Raw genomic sequence first — 7090 nt, 5'->3', positions numbered from 1 at the left:
CCCATTCTCCATCCCCACCTGCAGGAGTCTTCTCAGCCAGGACTAGAGCTGGCTGTGCTCTGCTGCTCCAGAGCATGCAGGACTTTTCCCTGTCCACTGCAGGCTCTGTCAGGATCCAGCGAGTTGCAACCACTTTGGGATTCACAACCAAGGAAGCCTCATAGAGAGACGATTGATTACAAGGCAATGAGAAGGGCTGAAAAGCCAACAGGGGATGGTGAGGAAAATCAGAGAGCAGCGACACAGGAAACAGCTGCCACCCAAGTGCTATAGCATGGATCTGGAGTGTCCCCCAGAGACCCATGTGTTAAATATTTTGTCCCCAGGGTGATGCTACTGAAACATGGAAGAGCCTTTGAGAGAGGGGCCTAGCTCATTGCAGGCCTGCTCTTAAGGGGACCGTGAGACCTCAGCACCTCTCTCTCTTTCAGGTGAGTGGCTCTGTTCCCCCATGCATTTCAGCCATGATGGGCTGCATGCATCACTACAGGTCCAAAGCCACAGGGCCAACCGATCCAAGACTGAAACCTCTAAAATGGTGAGTCAAAATGAACCTTTTCTTTTATAAGTTGATTGTTTCGTTTCTTGTTGCAGTAATGGAAAGCTGACTAGCACTCCCAGTGGACAGCATAGAGGATGCATTACTGAACCCCAAGGGCCAGGCTCCTATTGAATCTGTCCCAGACTAACAGAGAGGGACATAGCATCACTCGAGGTCCAGGTCTACACCAAAGGTACCAGTCGCCCAGGCAGCCAATCCATTCTAAATTACCTGTGAAGAAATAGCAAAGAACCGTGTTTGATTTGTAGAACTTTTCTTCATAGGTCATTCTATGGTGGGGGGGGTGGGGGCATGTACTAGGGATTGAACTCAGGAGCCCTTGACCACTGAGCCACATCCCCAGCCCTATTTTTTGTATTTTATTTAGAGACAGGGTCTCACTGAGTTGCTTAGTGCCTAACTTTTGCTGAACCCAGGGGCTGGCTTTGAACTCATGATCCTCCTGCCTCAGCCTCCCGAGCCGCTGGGATTACAGGCGTGTGCCACGTCGCCCAGCTTCATAAGTCATTTTTTAGTAATTGTTCTATAAAAGGCACTATTTTAAAGAACCATACTTTTCTTAATGTCTATGAAGAAAGTGATTAAATATCACACTGTATGCTAATTACAGTAAACTATTATCCCCACATAATTTATGCCAAGACATTTTGAATATGCATAAATTGACTAGAGTAGGATATCCTGCTTAATAACTCCATTAACTTGCACATATTGTGTGTGTGCTAATTATTTGTTGAATGAACTAACCATCAAAGGAAGATTAATGTTCAGATTGATATTATTGTGATTTTTATTGTATTTTAATTCTTTGAAAATTGATAATCTACTATGATACATATAATGAACTGTTAATGAGAAACAAACATCTTAATATGATCTTCTTTAAATGACTGAGAAGGCATCAGAAGATTCTGTACAGCCCCTGGGTAAATACCATGAACACCAATTATCATGTTAAAGAGAAGCCCGATTGGCAAAATGCCAGATGAGAGAATTCAACTGAGCCTGAAGTAGCTAGAAAAATAGTCAACTGCTTTGAAAGAACCACCTGTAATAACACTTTTCATTAGGTGTTTAAACATACAATGTATTTTATTAAGAAATTAATAAGCATCCTAGGGAATAACAAGACAAGATGAGCCCCTTGCCTTAGAGCACCTTATAATCTAATAGCAAAAATGAGGTAATCACACAGTCAAGCCCTTATGGGGAATCGTAGGTGTGAATTCTAATGTTCAGTGAGGTCTGAGGTTGACCAGGCCAGAGCACGTGAGAAGGGAAATTTGAAAGCAAATGCCAATCAACAGCAGGGAGCAAGCTCCTTCACTTACAGGAGTGTCTGGAGATGGAGATGACCTCATCAAGATGGTGCTTGATGTGTGGAAAGGACACAAGCCAGAAAACCAGTTAGGGCTTGTTGAAAAGTCTAAGCAAAGGGTCCAAAGAGGACAGTTGCTGCAAGTATACAAATGAAGGGAGTGTGCTAGAAATATTAAAATGAAAACAATCCCTAGAATTTCATGCCTGTGTATCGCAAGGGTTGATTGGGAAAATTAGGAGAAAAGAAGTTCCTTAGAAGGAAAAGATTGGCTCTTCCCCTTCAGGCAAACCTGATTGAAGGCTGAATAAGATATCCCAGAAGAGACACCCAGCAAGAATGCACCAAACATCTTGACAGTGTTTGCAAAGTAGCTTTATTATGATATCGTCATTGTGTTACCTGTATCCAGAACTAAAACACTCACTCATCACTCATATTCCAAACTATTTTGAATAAAAATAGAAATTCCTTGGTTAACATATTCTTAAAGGTTTTTAAACATAGCAGTACAAGTCATTTTTATGTGCATCAAACAGGTACAATTTTCCACTTTAACAGAATCATGATGTGGATGATAATATCATCCAGACTTTCATGTTTACGTTGAAGAAAACTGGATATGGCATTCATCCCGTGAGCAGAGATGAAGAGTGATGATCCTCTTGGCACACTGTGTGGATTTGTGCTTTCCTGGCAAGAGCTGGAACCAATTGAGACAAGAGAGACTGAACTTTAAAACTGCATGGCTATTGGGCTGGTAAGAACCCTGCACTTCACTTATAAGAACAGCATTTCATTGACTCCTTTTTTTTTAAATCTCTTTAGAGGTGATAGAAGTGAATTCAGCATGAGAGAGCCAGATAAGATCTTCCACCTGAACGATGCTTTGACATTTACAAACTACTTTCTCGTATGACATTAATACACTCAGTTTCACAATAACCCTGGGAAGTGGGTGTCATTAACCACTTGCAGATGGATGCATCAAGCACTGAACAGAAGTGACAAATAATAAAATCCCAGTCTCCTAGATCTTAGAAAGGACAGGTCTATGGTATACACAAGTGCTTGTTCTAGAATTGTGCTATTTTTCAGACTTGGAGCTGCCCAAATCAGCCTTGCTTTTTATGGTCTTCATTCAATGTGAATGTTTTTTTGTTGTTGTTTGTTTGTTTTTGCTACCAGGTATTGAACCCAGGGGTACTTAACCACTGAGCCATTTCCCTAGCCCTTACAATCTTTTATTTGAGACAGGGTCTCACTAAGTTGCTTAGGGCCTCACTCAGTTACCGAGGCTGGCTTTAAATTTGCAATCTCTTGCCTCAGCCTCCTGAGCTGCTGGAATTACGGGCATGTGCCCCCACACTCAGTTCAATGTGGAAAAAAGTTCCAATGAATTTGAAGCTCTGATGTTTCATAATACACACTTTATCCGTTAGTAAATATACACAACATCTTATGTCGTTATAATATCTGTCATGTTTAATTCTGTTTTTATATCTCATATTGAACACACATCACCAGACGTTAGATCTTAGAGAACATTTGTAACATAAGGCTACAAACACAAGTACTCTTCTAACATGATAAAATAAGAAGAAAAATGCAGATAATTTTGTCCTGGATTTTCTTTTTTAAGGTTTTAAGATTCAAGTTACGGGCTGGGGATGTGGCTCAAGCGGTAGCGCGCTCACCTGGCATGCGTGCGGCCCGGGTTCGATCCTCAGCACCACATACAAAGATGTTGTGTCCGCCGAAAACTAAAAAATAAATATTAAAAATTCTCTCTCTCTCTCACTCTCTCTTTAAAAAAAAAAAGATTCAAGTTACTTTTAACTTTAAAACTATAGTCATTTAGACTCCAAAGACTATTAATTTTTGTAAAAGTATAATCACCTGGACCTAAAAGTTCTGTTTCAAAGATAACTATGCCTTTAAGGTGAGAATTTTCTGTTAGAACACTGTGTCATAGAGTTTTGATGGTGATAGCCTGGAATTGGCGCCTGTTTGCCATCCTGTGGCACCTGCTTCATTCTGGCCCTTTTTACCATTCCAACAAAAACAGACTAGTAGTTCTTTTCTCTGTGTCTTATTATCCTCATTAGAACAAATTACATCCCTTACTCAACCACAGAGGGCCCTGAGCCCCTTTCTCCTCAAAGTGTGGTCCTTAGAACAACCAAATCATGGGCACCCTTGGAACACTGTGAGAAATGCAAGACCTCAGGCCACACCAGGCCTGCAGAATCGGAACGGGCCTTTTGCCAAGATCACCGGGTGATTCATCTATACATGAAAGTTGGAGAAGGCGGATTGAGATTATAGGGTTCCCATCTTTAACTTCCCATTGTAATTGCCTGGGAGCTGGATCCTGCCCCAGAGAAACTGATTTAATTGGCCTGAAGATTTTTTTTTTTTTAACTCCCAGGTGATTCGAACGTGTAACCAAAATTAAACCCACTGGTCTTGATTAACTCTCTCTTTATAGACAAGAACAATGCCCGTGGGTTAGATGATTTGTTCCAGGTTACAAGGCAAAAATTTGCATGAATAAGAAATTGGAAGGTCTCTGTCTGATATGGGCCTGGCTCCACTATATAAAAGCCCATTCCTCCCAAAGTCCCAGGCCTCTGTTCCCACATGGGGGAGAGGGCCTCATTCTTGCTTCCATTTCCATCTACCTGCTAGTCTTAGGTGTGTTCTGCCTTTCTGGACACACCGCATGCCTCTCCCAGTTTTCAATGATCCTTGCTTTCCTCCGTGAGCCCCACCCTCATAAACCCTGAAATCATCCTCAGCCTTTTCAGCCTCTTTGGAAGTGTCTTTCACAACACTGGGAACTGACTCATCACCTCCAGTGGCATCGCCCCTTCCACACCATCCTCCTGGTGCCAACTGAACATACTTGACCTCTCAGCTTCCCAAGTTTTCAGTTCCTGCTTCTGGTTCAATGCCCTGTGCTTTGATCCTCCTCACCTGGCATCCACTGAATCTGCTCTTGACCACATTTCTATACAGCCCGGGGCTTCTCAAAGAGTAGGCCATTGGAATCACAAGGGGGAGCCCCTTGCCTGCCCCCACACAATGCTGCCCTCTCCCCAGGAGCACTTAAAGGCGGTCAGGTCATCTGCCTGTTGACACACACCCTAGGGCACGGAGATGCAGAGGTGTGGCTCCACTCAGAGACCTCCCCAGAGCTCTCACCCATTTTCTGCTTTCCCTCATCTCCCTCCTTCCCTGAGTAAACCACTGTGCCCTGCTTGTCCCCAGCACTGCTGGACTCTACAGCTCACCGTGAGGACGTGAGTAATCCCCACTGTGCTTGTTTTGGTGGATTAGTAGGTCCATTTCAGACAGACAAATAGGGACATTTTAGAATGCTATCAATTTGGAATAAAGTCTGACTCATTATTGATCTTGTCTTTTTTTTTTTTCTTTTTTTGGTATCAGGGATTGAACCCAGGGGCACTTAACCACTCAGCCACATCCCCAATCCTTTTTATTTTTTTTTTTATTTTGAGACAGGGTCCCGAGTTGTTTAGAGCCTTGCTAAGTTGCCGAAGCTGGCCTTGAACCTGTGATCTTCCTTCCTCAGCCTCCCAAGGTGCTGGGATTACAGGCGTGAGCCACTGCACCCAGCTCATCTTGTCTTTTACTGGTAGAATATTTTCACCTGACCCACCTATCATTCTCTAATTATATCTCTCTTTTGCTTCTCTCCAGTTTACCACTACTGGCCCCTGGGTGAAAAAAAAAAAAAACTCTTTAAATTTAAAGGGGGAAAGGAGTTATAAAACCTTAAATCTTAAATAAAACAACATCGAAACACTATAGAATTGCCATCTAATAACTTAGAAATAAGTTAACCAAAGCTTTGATTCACATACAGAAAACAAACCAATCAAATAGCTTAGGCAACATTTATGCTTAAGGCCGTAATTAGACAACAGCTACAATACTGAAAGAAATGGAATGTTCCAAACTAATCAAGTGAGATTTTTTTTTTTAAAAAAAGATCAGCCTATTCTAACAATTAAAGGGCAATGTTTCAGTTGAAAATAATTTAAACAAAATGAATAAAGTCATTTAATATTAGTTTATGGAAGTATATGGAAATCATACTAAAATCAGAAACTCTACAAAGGTTTTTGAATCACATGAAAATTAGTTAATGAGACTTAAATTATTTACCAACTAAATAACAATATACAAATTTTAATGTTTTGTCTGTTATTAAGTTGTATCGAAAGAGCCTATGCTACAACATACTGATGTAAAAACATCTTCTGCCAAATAATCTTCAGGATTCTACCAAGCCAACATTTGTAATATATGAATCAAAAAATAATAATTTAGTAATATTAAGTAAATGTGAGGATTGGTTTTTCTCTTTTAGTGTTACCAAGGGATTCTTTTATCCAAATTCACAAATAAAATAACTAAAGAGCTTCAGAGTGAATCATTTTGACTGTAATAGTCCTTGGTTTTACAAAATTGAACTCTAAAAATCCAATTCATAAGAAATTTCATGCGCCTTAGCGGTAGCGGAATTAGTCTAGAAAAATACATCTGGGGCAGGTGCATTGTCTATTGAAAACTTGCTATGTTCCCACTGAGCCGAAACTGACCTGTTTTCCCCATTTCAAAGATGAGGACACTGAGGTTCTACAGGGTGGAATTATCCGAGAGCACACAACTGCAAGGTCATTTTGAACCTGGGTCTTGCTCACTCTTTTTCCTATGTCTTTCCATCTCAATTGATATGTAAGTTGACTTTTTTTTTTTCATCTCTTCACATCTTGGTCAAAAAAAAGGGGTGGGGAGGCTTTAATATTATTAGTCGTCAAGTCTTTTTGGTAGACAGAAATCATGTCCTGAAATGGAATTTTGCCACATTTTAGGTGCCTTACCATAGTCCTCAGGGGCATTTCCACCCTTCACTCCCGGCTTTCTTGTGGTTTTTCTGGACCTCTTTCTCCTTATGATTTCAAACAATTGCATTTGCCACAAACTCATGAAAATAACATTCCAGGAAATATCTTGAAAACAACAAAAGACTCCAGCAATACTTAGTGTTTATAAAAATGGGGAAATGCAATGGGTGTAAGGAAAAAAAGCTGCTGGTTCTAGGACATTATAAGTATTTGGATATGACGTGAAATGTTCTCAGTAAGATGACCTCCCTATCTGTATTTATGAACAGAGAA

The sequence above is a fragment of the Urocitellus parryii genome, chromosome 2 (assembly GCF_045843805.1).
Source record: "Urocitellus parryii isolate mUroPar1 chromosome 2, mUroPar1.hap1, whole genome shotgun sequence".
Classification (NCBI taxonomy): Eukaryota; Metazoa; Chordata; class Mammalia; order Rodentia; family Sciuridae; genus Urocitellus; species Urocitellus parryii.
The sequence above is the reverse complement of the archived record's forward strand: the minus strand, read 5'-3'. Positions refer to the sequence as shown.